The 12,787-nt window shown below is 53.6% G+C and overlaps 1 long non-coding RNA gene across 1 annotated transcript; it reads left to right on the top strand.

The window, feature by feature from the left end:
* The first annotated feature begins 83 nt into the window (after positions 1-83).
* Positions 84-1,340, top strand: LOC129603543 (uncharacterized). Its single transcript, XR_008693492.1, has 2 exons — positions 84-280; positions 410-1,340. It is a non-coding gene; the product is annotated as an uncharacterized LOC129603543 (long non-coding RNA).
* Positions 1,341-12,787: the final 11,447 nt, after the last annotated feature.

Here is a 12,787-nt window from a genome sequence, read left to right as displayed (position 1 = left end):
TTTGCTTTGTCTCCATTCAGTTTTTGGCTGCTTCCGGTTGTTCACGTCAGCCTGTAGGGGTTTTGTGCTGGTGGACATCGTGGACTCGTTGTGATATTCTGTGTCTCCGTGGAGGCTTTTGGTGGTCTTTTCTAGTGAAGAGGTATCAGCCTGTACGAACCTCAGCAGCAAATCAAGGTTCCGCTTTGTTTCTTGTAAAACACCAATATCCGCTTTTATTCTGAAATGTTTCTACACATTTTCCTCTCATGTGCGAGTAAGAGTCGCTCACTTGATGTCGGTAAGTTTCTTATAGAAAAGTTATAGGAGCTGAAACACTTTGTTGTTGTTGTTGTTTGTTGTTGTTGTTGCTGTTGCTGTTGTTGTTGTTTGCATGTTGACATCATCACAAATGTACAAACTGCTGCAGAGACGGATGACGAGGCAGTGAAACATCACGGAAGCAGCAGAATGAGGACAAACACACCAGGAGGTTGAAAATACACAAACCGACAGAAAGATGAGCAAAATGAAGACAACGCAAACGAGACACGTGATGCTCCTTGAGCAGGTTTTCATCCCAGCATTTGAACGCGGGTTCCGCAGCACCGTCAGCGTGGGCCTGTCTGTGGCAGCAGGTCCTGGCTCCTCTCAGCCATCTGCTCCTCTTTGTGTTGAGGTAATTCAATCAGTGGCTGTGACTGTCGTCTGTTCACTCAACCTTCTGGACTTGCGTTTCTTGTAACTCAATCGCTCCCTGCTGCCTCTCAATGTTACCTGCAACATCCGGAGCAGAACGAGGGCCTCGCCTCAGCACCGCTGACCTTTGACCTCTGACCCCTGTCACTTAGCGAGCTCCCTCATTAGTGGCTGCAGGACCCACATCAAAGTGCCGTTTCCCTGCTGCTGTGAAAGACCATGTCTCACACCTCAGCTCCTCTGAGCTGCTCTGACTGAGTCTTAGAGAAGACTGACATCATAAACCACAGCGATGAAGCGGGTTCAGCAGAGCCTGGTAGTGATGAAGCCAGAGCCTGCTGTGACTGAAGCAGGAAACAGTGGGTAGCGCTGAGAACCTGCTCAGACACATGCTGCACGCGGCGCCGTGGAACGAAAGAATGCATCAAAACGGTTCAGACTTGACTCTGACAGGAAACCACCACGTCTGAGCAGCTCCACCCGTCGAAGACGCGCTGGGAAGGAAACGCGGAGCCTCCCTTCACTAAACAGAAGAGCTGCAGATGATTTTATCAGTGGACGTCAGATTATTATTTTTTATTTATACAGTTGCTTTAGAAAATACTCTGGTTCATTTAATGTGTGCTGCTTAGAGATTGTTAAAATAAAAAAGACATTTTATACATTAGTATCACTTCTTATCAAAATGTAGGAAAAACAAAGCGAAAGAGTTCAAAAGCGAGACCTGAAAACAGCTCCATAAAAAGCCACTTGCACGTTTTTAAATGATGAATATTAAGATTACACATGAATCATCTTCGGTTCTCGCGCTGCCATCGCTTTGTCGGCTTGTTTGTAGGCGGCGCCATCTAGTGGCCGAAAAGTGGGTTTTTTGGAGCAGCGTGCGTAAATAGAAACACTTCACGTGACCTGTTGACCCTGACCTTGGAGTTCAGCTGAGTTGTTTATGTTATTTTTGTTTTGTTTAAACACCCGGAACGCTGCTGTTTCTGGGAGCAAAGTATGAAAAACACGGTCAACATTAAAAACATTTGTTCATGTACTTCACAGCGCAGAAGTGAAGCTCTGCTTCAACCCAGAAGAGAGTCACAGAGCAAGAGTTTACAAAAGTGTGCATGCGTGTGTGTGTTTAGACAAATTTGCTTCACATGTGAGAGTAAACTCAAGAGTTCGCTTGAAAGAAGCATGAGTGTGGATGTTGTTGATGTTCATCAGTCCCATGGTCAAGTGGAAAAACATCTAAATGCTCAGAGAATGTAGAGAAACGATCAGATGAGAGTTAATTAAGCATCCAGGTCCAGGATTAAGTGTGTTTTATACTGTAGCTGTCGCAAACGTGACAGTAGAATAATTATAAAAAAATATTAGAAAACAGAGAAGAGAAGTGTTAATAGAGGTTCACAGGCAAACCTGAGCTGGGAACAGCATCACCTGCCTCCTGAGCACACACGTCATCAGACCATCAGACCTCCAGGAGTTGAGGACTCCAGGTCTCCAGGACTACCAGATTCCAGGTCTCCAGGACTCCAGGACTCTAGGACTCCAGGTCGCCAAGACTCCAGGTCACCAGGTCCCCAGGCCTCCATGTATCCAGGACCCCGGGTCTCCAGGTCTCCAGGACTTCAGGACCCCAGGCCTCCAGGCCTCCATTTCTCCATTACTCCAGGTTTCCAGGACTCCAGGTTTCCAGGCCTCCGGGTCTCCAGGACCCTGAGTCTCCAGGCCTTACCATCTCACACCCTGGTGGGAACGTAGCACCAGGGCTTGAAAGAACACTCTGTCAGACTCTGTTTTTAGCCTCGAAAGTGTTTGTTTTTTCAGGCATCTTCTATTTAACTGTCCTCCTGCAGCAGCTAAATGTCAGAGATAAGATGGGAACAACGCTTACGTTCTTCAAGGAACAAACACTGCTTCGACGCAGCCTCTGCTCTGCTACAGCCAGAACCTGAAGGCAGCGTGAGCCGGTGGTCGCTGGTCGGACACGCGCCGAGCTGCTGAAGCAGCCAAAGAACCCCACCAGAACCGAGCCCACATTACTGACGTATGGTTCTGATAGAACATGTATGAAAATGTGCAGCGACCGTTCGAGCTGCTGCTTCTGTGGTTCTGACACGGACTCTTCACAAAGCGGACCTGCAGATTGTGACAGCGAGGTGCGAGCGCCGAGCTCCTGGTGCTAATAGGCCTCACCGGCAGAACACATTCCACAGCTGCGGCTCAAGGTCCGCACGCATTCACAACACGCTCATATCTGCCTGGACGGGAACGGGGGGAGTTTAAGCCGAGGCTGGGGCTTCAAACGCTGCTCAGGGGTCACGAGGCTTCTGAGCATGTGCAAACCTCTCACGCGGGGATAGAGACGAGCACCGAGCACCAAGTATCACTCTTAAACACTGGGGATGTGACGTCATTTCATACGAGCCGCCAACGAGGCTCCAGGGACGAGGTCCGAGGTCGAAGAATAACAGCTGGACGTCTTGGTTTATGGTCTTCATCATAACGGACCTGCGTCCAGTCAGACGAGGAGCGCTACGAGCAGCGGGTGAACGGAACCGCGTCGCAGCTCAGCGGACAACGGGCACCTGCTTCTCCACACGTGCGTCTACAGCCGAGGCCTGATGTTATGATTCAGCGGTAACTTCCAAACAATCCGGGTTCAGGCAACAACACAATCTGCGCGTGTCCTGGAGCAGCGCATTAAACAGCCAGCGCTGGGGGAGTTCCTCCTCCTTCACCCTCTGAACTTCCTGGAAGGAGCCAGGAATGAAAAGGCAGTTTTCCCATTCCCGTGAATAATGTATCACGCTGTTATTAAACCTCAGCACTGGGCACGAGCCCGCTCTGAAGCCGCTCCATCTGAGTAATGAAAGGTCAGAGGTCACTGACGTTCAAATGTCCAACCTTCCGATATGATGAAGCGCTGCTGTTTGTTTGAGGCACAGCTTTGAGCGACTCTCAAAACTCCGTAAAACACAGAACTAATGCAATAACCTGTTGTCAGAGTGGACAGTTTTATCTTCGAGAAGCGCTCAAGCAAACGGGCGTTCGTTGCTACTACAGATCGGTCGTTCATCGTCTGGCGCATGTAACAGTAAGAACTATTGAGACTTTTCGTCTTCCTCGAGGTTCCGAGCGTTTCTGCGTCTCCGCTCGTCTCGTCTGAGGAGACGCGGTTCTCCACCAATCACAGCGGCGCTGGCTGTTTCCACAGCTCCCAGCGGCGCTGCCCATTGGCCCGCGCGCGCGTCAGTCACGACTGCGGCCAGCGTGTGGGCGGGCCCGGCGAGGGATGAAGAGAAGGGCGGCGCGGCTGTCAGTTTTCCTCGCGTCGTCCGAAGTGGGCAGCTGCGGCTCGGACTGCGACCAGGCGGCCGTTTCCCGGGTCCAGTCAGGGACGAGCGCGGAGCCGCCGACCGCCTCCTCCACCGGCGCGTGCGCGGCGCGAGTTCGCTCCTCTTTGCACTTTGGCTTCGCGGCGCCTCGTAGCCGGCGCTGGACTGTTTCAAAGCTCTTCTTCCTCCAAACACCGCCTCGCGCGCACTCGCTCACCGCCGGATGCTGTGACGCCTGGAGGACGAGGCGACGGAGACCTGTTGCGCGTCCGCGGGGAGCGCGCCGGTCCAGGACCGGGGAAGCGGACGCTACGTGCATGCGATGCTTTGATTTGAACGGAGGGCGTTGGAGCGGAGCTGGAACGGACTGAGCCTAAAGTCGACGCGGCCGCTGCTACTGACTGTGGGAATCTCTCCATAATCAACCGAAGCGTCATCTCCAGTGTGACCGAGCGGCTGCGCGGCTGATGCTTGAAGATCCGCTTTGTGCTTGAATGGCTCCCACGCGCAGCGGAGGCAAACTTTATTCAGGTCGAGTTCACTAATTTGCTCCGCTTCTCGTCGACATGTCTGAGCGCGAGGGCTGCGGAGACGGACCGTGCGGCGACGGAGCGCCCGAATGCGTCCCGCCCCGCGCGTCCCGCGGCCGGCGCAGCGGCGTCGTCCTCCCCGGCGGCCCCGACACGGACACCATCCTGCTGGAGTCGGTGAAGGCGGCGCCCCGACGCAGCAGCATCATCAAGGTAGAACCCTCCGCTGACCCGGGGTCGGTGTCCAGGAGCGCCAGAGTGTAGAATGTGCTTCCACTGCGAGTGGAGCCGGAGCGAATCATCTGAGGAGCGCGTTGGGGTTGATTTACGCAGGAGCGGGACCGAGCTTGTTTCGGTGTGGTCCGGTTCGTTCTGTGGTCCAGGTGTAGTGCGTTCTGGGGTTTGACGCGCACGCACACGACGGTAGCGCGTCCGGGACTCAGCCTCTGCTCAGGCTGCGTTTCACGTTCGTGGGCGCGTCACGTGCGTAATTTCCAAGGCACGGGCTTGTTGCGGTTGGAGTTTTGCGTTTTGTTTGCGTCCTCCAGTGTCGGGACAGAGACTAATGGTTTAGTGTGAATGTAAAGCTCTAGTTCGCAGATGAAACTCTCATGCTGCTGTTCTGGATGGAGCTGCAGCGGTTTGGGTTCACCTAGTGACCAGCCACATCCCAGTGACGTCACATCCCAGTGGCCTCACCTGCGCTCAGGTTCCGGGGGCGGGATCATGTTCTGGATCGTTACCTTTCATGTCTCCATATATCGGCTGAGGAGCGTCTCCCGCTGCGGTTCTGTGTCACATTTCTTGGAAGCCCTTGCGGCGGTGTAACAGAACACTGGAGCGCTCAGTGCTGCGCAGTTCACTCTCTGTCCTTCCTGGTTTCACCAAATACATCTCAGCGACACTGGGCCACAGGTTCACATGAGAATAATCACCTCAGGACGAAGCGACAATGACACAAAACTTAAAATAATTGTGGGAATCAGAGAACGTTTTTGTTCACAGATTCCACAACCTGCAGCTACTGAAGCAAATGTGTGACATTTAGTCCAGAAAAATGGAACCACTGCTTCATGATTCTGAGGCTTTAGAGCCTGAACTGACGTGTTTCAGTGTTGTTGTGGGGCGTTTGCTTCAGTGAAGGACTGCATCAGGCAGCAGGAGTTTGGAACAGATCGATGGTTTCTGACCTGCAGTCGCCGCTCACGCCGGCGCCGCCGTCGGCCCGCGCGGGTCAGCGGGTTCTGTGTGTGAGCTGCACGTACGGGTCGCGTGCCGGCCCAGCGAGCCCCATCTGGAGGAGCCGTCCCCACAGAGAGGCCTTTGAGCGCTGAGGGAGGAAGCGGATGAAAGGCGCGATGTCGGTGACAGGCGCAGTCAGCTGTGGCGGCCAAACGTTCGGACTCCTCAGAGCGACCCTGAACGCATCGGAGTGATCGGTGGAAGAGCAGCTCTAAAACAGTGAATGTGTGTAGTCACATTAGTCTGCTGCTGTTTAATACCTGTTCAGTCCGTCCTGCACGGAGGCGCTGATGTTTCCACCGCAGCTCGGTTCAGTCCAAACGGACCATTCAAACTCAGCCTGACAGAGAACACAGATCTCCCAGGATGCCGCTGGGTTTGTTGATGAGCGTCTGCAGCCGCTGCGTTAATCCATTCCATTGTCCCTCCAGTCGCTCTCAACAGAACCTGCTGCGCTGAAACCAGTCCGTATCATTTTAGTCTGGAGGAACGCTTGTAGCTACTGCTGGTTTCACGTCACCACACCACGCTTTGTTACAGCAGAGGAGCTCGAAAAGCTCCGGCAGATTGAATTCATGAGAAACGTCTGAATTGAAGCTGCTGAATGTGTTGCGGCCGTTGAAGCCTGGCGGCTGCAGCTTCGGCCTTCACAGCGGTGACTCCAGCTCATGACTCATGGCAGAGTCTCAGGCCGTGACTCCAGCAGTCTGTCGCTTCCTGACCCGGTGCCGTGAGCGCTTCCTCCTGCTTTGATCTAAATAAATAAACGCGCTCGGCTTCGGAGGAGCGCCCGCGGCCGTCCTCGAGGATGCGCCAGCGTTTAGCCAGAGCCGAGTGGCAGAGCCTCATTCTCTGTAACTGCAATCAAATGCTGGCCTGGCTAAGTAGAGGAAGGTGTTTGTGACTGAGCAGCGTTTGTGCATCAGTTTCCACCGCGGAGCTGCTCTCGCTCTCGCTCTCACCTTGTGATTCAGCCCAGTTGCTTCTTCATGCATGAGCTGGCGTTGAGCTGAAGCGTGATGTTAAACACGTTGGGTCCAGCCTCTCGTGTTCACTCGCAGCTCCACACCAGCGATTAGCCTGAAGCACTGGTGCAGGTGTCTCGGCTCCACGTTTCCATCAGAGCCTCCAACCTTTTCTGGGAGCGAACAGGTCGAGGCCGTGGCTGGAAGCTGCAGCTCTCACTCTCTCTCCTGTCACGAGCTGAACCTCAGCGCTGAGTCCCACAGATGTGCCTCTGCTCCGTTCTGGAAAGTCATGGAACAGTCATGGAATTTCATATCAAGGACGCAGTGGGAGCTGTTTATGTTTGATATGGGTTTATTTTGGTCTCTTCTCAGACTTGGTGCCATGTGGGTTCCTTATCCCTCGTGCCTCCTCTTCCCTCCCATCTGCACTCTCACTGCCCTGTTTCAAAGCCTGTTGTGTTTTGCTCCTTCTCCTTCATTCAGCTCCACTTTGATGCTGTTCATTGTTGCCGTGGTGCTATTGTTCTCACTTTGTTCCGCTCGCTGTGTTTCGCTGTGCCGCTCCACCTGCTGTGCCGAGAAACGAACAATGATTTGTTTGCAGCGTCCAGTCAAAGTGATGACAATGTCCCCTGTGTGTGTGTGTGTGTGTGTGTGTGTGTGTGTGTGTGTGTGTGTGTGTGTGTGTGTGTGTGTGTGTGTGTGTGTGTGTGTGTGTGTGTGTGTGTGTGTGTGTGTGTGTGTGTGTGTGTGTGTGTGTGTGTGTGTGTGTGTGTGTGTTGATGTACATTTGTGTGTGTGTGTGTGTGTGTGTGTGTGTGTGTGTGTGTGTCTCAGTATCACTCTGCTCCTGGTGCCACTCGTCTCTGGGCCGATCCTCACAGCTGCTGGTGAACACATTATTGTACTGGATGTGAGTGTGGCAGTGGGTTCATGTGTTGTGTGCATGTTGTGTGTGTCCTCCTGCAGACCCAACCTGAGCACTGGTTCTGTTCTGACCCGGTGTAGAGGACTCATGTCTGTTATTAGAGCTAACACCGCTGCTCTGGGACTGAGACGGTGACCTTCATGGTGGAGGCGTCAAGGTCTCCACCGCTGGAATGAAAACAGCAGAGCAGAACGAGGCTTTAGATTAGAATGAAAACACAAACTGGAGAACTAGAACCCAGAGCGAGCTCAGACTGCTTCTATCTGCACATCACTTCCTGTGTGAAGCCGTCCCTCCCTCTCTCACATCTGGCTGCACAGCTGTCCACGCTGCCATCGATCCGCTGCCAGTCGCTCAGAGAAGCCGGGAGGCGCTGAGCGTCGCATCGCAGGTACGGCAGCGTGTGCAGCAAAGCGGGCAAAGTGTGTGTGTGTGTGTGTGTGTGTGTGTGTGTGTGTGTGTGTGTGTGTGTGTGTGTGTGTGTGTGTGTGTGTGTGTGTGTGTGTGTGTGTGTGTGTGAGAGAGTTCAGCAAAGCGTGACGTCCACCTGGGGGAAAACTCAGCACGACGGGTTGTTTTGCAGTTTGGAGCTTCTCCCTAGAGAACACACACACACACACACACACACACACACACCTACACACATATATGCACGCACACACACACACACACACACACACACACACACACACACACACACACACACACACACACACACACACACACACAGAGTAAAGCACCCGAGGCCACTTCACGTGTGACTGCTCCACTTGACTCGTACGTTTCAGAACCAGAACCGGTTTCAGCGGTGGGTTAATGGACCCAGTGGACCCATCGGCGCCGCTGAGCTCTGATGACGACCTGCTGTGGCCTGGTTCTGCCACAGGTCGCTGAGGGTCCGTGGTTTGACCCGTAACGCTCTCTCCTCCGTTCCTGGACTTTTGTCACAGATGTTGAACGTGAGCTCCACGCGTGTTCACGCTTTGGAACCTGGATCCATCGAACGGCGCTGTTTGTTTGCAGCTTCTGTCTGAAAGCGCCTCGTGTGAAACGTTAAATGGTTTCAGTTCTGTCGTTTCACAAGCTGCCGTTGTGACTAATGACAGTCGTGGCTGCTCTTCGCTGGTTCTGATCTCAGACCAGCGTGTCCTGGTTTACTGCTCTGACTCTGCCGACGGGACTTCACCGGGAGATCCCGCTCTGCTGCCATGGCAACCGCTACAGGAACCACCAGGACACGTCCCCGCCCCAGATCTGGGTCTGAGGACATGACAACAGAAGCTTTAGACGGTGATGGAACGCGAGGTCACATCAGACGCAGAACAAGGCGTTCAACACACTTGATCCACGATTCCAGACCTGCAGAATCACAGCGAGACTAAAGCGCCGGTTCTCTGAGCGAACGACAGAACACAGACAACTCCTGCTGCACTTTAACACACTTTGGTTCTGGGACATTTGGGCTGTTTGCTGTGAAAACACAGAGCCTTCACTGTTGGTGCTGAACCTGAATCTAGGATCGGTCTTTGGGTCAAAGTGGACTCAGGTTCTGCTTCTGCTGGATCCACCGCCAGGTCCTGGTGAAGAACCACAGAACTTTCACCAGTGCCCGTCGTGAGCATCTGCTCCTGTGGGCGTCGGATGAGTGGCAGGAACCTGAGGAGACATTAGAAAATGCAGCTCCGCATTAGAACACGGAACGCAAAGCAAACGGACGACAGGAACGATAGGAACGACAGAGTCAGCGTTGTGACGAGGACAGAGCACGCCTCCGTGCACAATGGAAGCGGACTCTGGCTGCTGTCGCTGTGAGGCTCCTCCTGCTCCTCCTGCTCCTTCAGCTTCTTTAGCTCCTTCTGCTGCTCCTGCTCTTTCAGCTCCGCTCACTCCTCCTGCTCCTTCAGCTCCTCCTGCTGTTCCTGCTCCTTCAGATCCTCCTTCTCCTTTAGCTCCTTTAGCTCCTCCTGCTCCTCCTGCTCCTTTAGCTCCTCCTGCTCCTCCTGCTCCTTTAGCTCCTCCTGCTCCTCCTGCTCCTTTAGCTCCTCCTGCTCCTCCTGCTCCTCCTGCTCCTTTAGCTCCTCCTGCTCCTCCTGCTCCTTCAGCTTCTTTAGCTCCTTCTGCTGCTCCTGCTCTTTCAGCTCCGCTCACTCCTCCTGCTCCTTCTCTTTTGGGAGCTTTATTCAGCCTTGCAGAAGGAATTGCTGGAGAGCAGGAGAGGAGGTGGTGGAGGCTGAGAGGCTGCAGGAGGCCCATCAGGCGCGTCACTCAATCACGGTGTAGGTAGAAAACAAGGAGCAGCAGTCATGTATGAAGGCATGTGATGAGGAGCCTGTAAATAACCGTGTGCCTCCAGCAGAGGAATCAGGTGTCCTCTGCTTCTGTTCAGCCTCGTTCCTCTGTGTTAATCTAGTTTCCAGCCGTGCACCGGGTCGTTCAGCCTTTCTACCTGCTGCCATGTGTCTAATATTGAGTTTCATTTGAGTCACTTCATTCTCACTATGAGATTTATTTCCTCTCCACAGTCTGAGGTGACGTATGCTGCACATCTAATAAAGCTCCGTGCTTTTCTGTGACTATGAGCTGATGCGCATGAAAAGTTGTGTTGACCATGAACGCTCGGTTCTGTGGCTCAGTGCAGCAAACAGTGAAGCAGTGAGTGGAGTCTCTGCTCCACAGGTGACAGGTTCCAGGTCTGTCGTAGATGTGACGGATCAGAGATCAGCTGTGGATGCACCACGTACGCGTCCGTGCAAGGGTTCTCCTTCTCCTCCTATTTCTATCTAAATCCTGCTGCTGAATTCTTTACAAAAGCCTCACATGCTACAGAATGCAGCTGCTGGAGCTGCGTCCGAGGCCGCGGCATGAATGTGGCAGCGTCTGTGTCCAGAGCTCGTCTCTGCTGCCGCTCGTGTGAACACATGGAAGAGTTTCGTCTCTCTTGACCTGATGACATTCCTGAGACTTTTCCTGTGTGAACATTCAAACTGCGTGAGCAGAAGGAGCACTCTGGGGAGGCGTCGTTCTGAGCGAGTACACGGATCCTCAGAACCAAGCGGAAACACGTCAGGTTCCTGAAAGGCCAGAGCCGTCAGTCATCGCGCTGGGTAGTTGCCAGAGAGGTCAAAGGTCACTTTAATCACAGGAACAACATGTTTGGATGAACTGGTGAAAGATGGAGGCTGATAATACAGGCTAGAAACGGCCGAGAGCACGGCGCCGCCCCGGAACCGCCCCAGAACCGCCTCGGCCCAATCACCAGCATCTCTGTTTGAGAAGGGACCGGGGCAGGGATGTCGCCGTGACGACGCTCACCAGGACGACGGCGCAGACGATGCTGTTCCCAGGTCTCACACAGTGAATTCATGACAGTGTAGTTGCTGTGTGACGTCTCCTGGACGTGATGCGACAGGGAGTTCCGCTCAGTGAGACTCTGATCCGACCTTTTACAGTCCTTTCTGGATCCAAACGCGGTATCAGCGCGGCTGCTGCTCTGAGCGCCGTGTGGAGGCAGACGTGAGGTCACCGTGCTCCCAGACAGAGAAGCCTCCTCATTAGCAGCGTCCGCGCGCTCCGCTCTGTCTCTGTCACACGCTGTTGTTTCCCTCGAGCTCGAGATGAATCTCTCTCAGCAGCCATTTCCTGAACGTCAGCCGTGACCTGCAACCTCCGATGAGCACATCGCTGGGTGGTTTCCTTGGTTACGGAGAGGGAAACAACTCTGTCACACTCGCACACAGCTGTTCACACAGCTCCCACAGCGTCCTGACGGCTGCAGGAACTCCACCCGTGCCTCCTCCTCACCTCCGTTTGGAGGCTGGTGTTGATGTGAGATTGAAGCTGCTATGGATCATTGTCCAGCTGAGAACCAGCTGATCTTCAGCAGGATTCCCTCCGTCAGCGCTACCTGTTCTTCGCCTCATACGCAGCATGTTCTCATGCAGCTCGGCTCCTGTTGTTCTCCAAACACAGCTTTGGTGCTTGTGGCCAACTTGAATTTGTTCTCGCAGCGCTTCTGGTCTGTCCAGATGTTGCCTTGCAGATTTCACATCTGTGTGAGGTTTTCTTTGGAACTATCATCCATGGAAACGCGCTCTGATGTTTCCTCCCGGCCTAAAAACCTGCAGAATGGGCTTCACACTCAGTGATGCAGCAACGCATCGTCTTCTGCTGATCACTTTACTTCTTTACCTTTTAATCACTCGTGACATTTTCACGTCTGTTAATGAGCTCAGACGTAAACAGCGATTCCACTGGAGGATAGTCGACGCGTGGGACTCTCTGGCAGCCGCCGAGCACTGACATGCATGCGCTTCAATGAGTCTCAGCCCTGTGCTGCTCGCACCAGCTTTGCTTCTCTATTCTCTATTATATTGAACAAGGGCTAATTAGAATAATCACGGCTTTTCCAGCATGAATAGATTCTCTCGCTTGTTCCTGCTGCATCACTAAATAGTCTCCTCTCACCGTAGCCTCGTAGCTTCTCTGGGCCCAGAATAATAAAGTCTTGGTTCAAACGTTTGCATGCGTGAGGTTGTGAGCAGCTGAGGAGGACGATGGGAGTGTTGACCAGCATCTCTGGGGCTGCTTTTGGATGCGCGCCGCCGGCAGGGGGTCATCACTGAGTTCAGAGTCAATAACTCGTCGTGAGTGGGATGTGATGCTGAGTCTTTCTCCACATACTTAGATCTTGGTTGTTTGTGCTTCCGTGCAGGTTTGTGCTCGGTGGCATGAAGACCTGTGTGGAACACGTTGAATCTGGCGTCTGCTGCTTGTTGAAAGCTGCAGGAAAGCAGCATCCAGAGCATCGACGCTCCTGAAGTGGTGAAGTGTGTGTAAGAGTGCGACAGATTGATGGACATAAGGACTCATCCATCAGTGAAGCCATCTGTCATGGAGCAGACAGATCTGGAAGCGCTGCTCGGGGGGCGTTGCATCGCTCTGTCATTAGAGCTTCTATATGCGGCAGCTCACGCTGCGTTTGGTCGTCGACGGCTAAACGAGGCGCAGCGTCGCTGTCATCCTATTAGAGTCCTGCCCTCTGACCCATGACCTCAGCGCTCGTTAACACCTCGATGAGCGCTCAGTGCTGCATCCATGTCTCCTCTGCAG

The sequence above is a fragment of the Betta splendens genome, chromosome 21, assembly GCF_900634795.4.
Source record: "Betta splendens chromosome 21, fBetSpl5.4, whole genome shotgun sequence".
Lineage (NCBI taxonomy): Eukaryota > Metazoa > Chordata > Actinopteri > Anabantiformes > Osphronemidae > Betta > Betta splendens.
The sequence above is the reverse complement of the archived record's forward strand: the minus strand, read 5'-3'. Positions and strand labels throughout refer to the sequence as shown.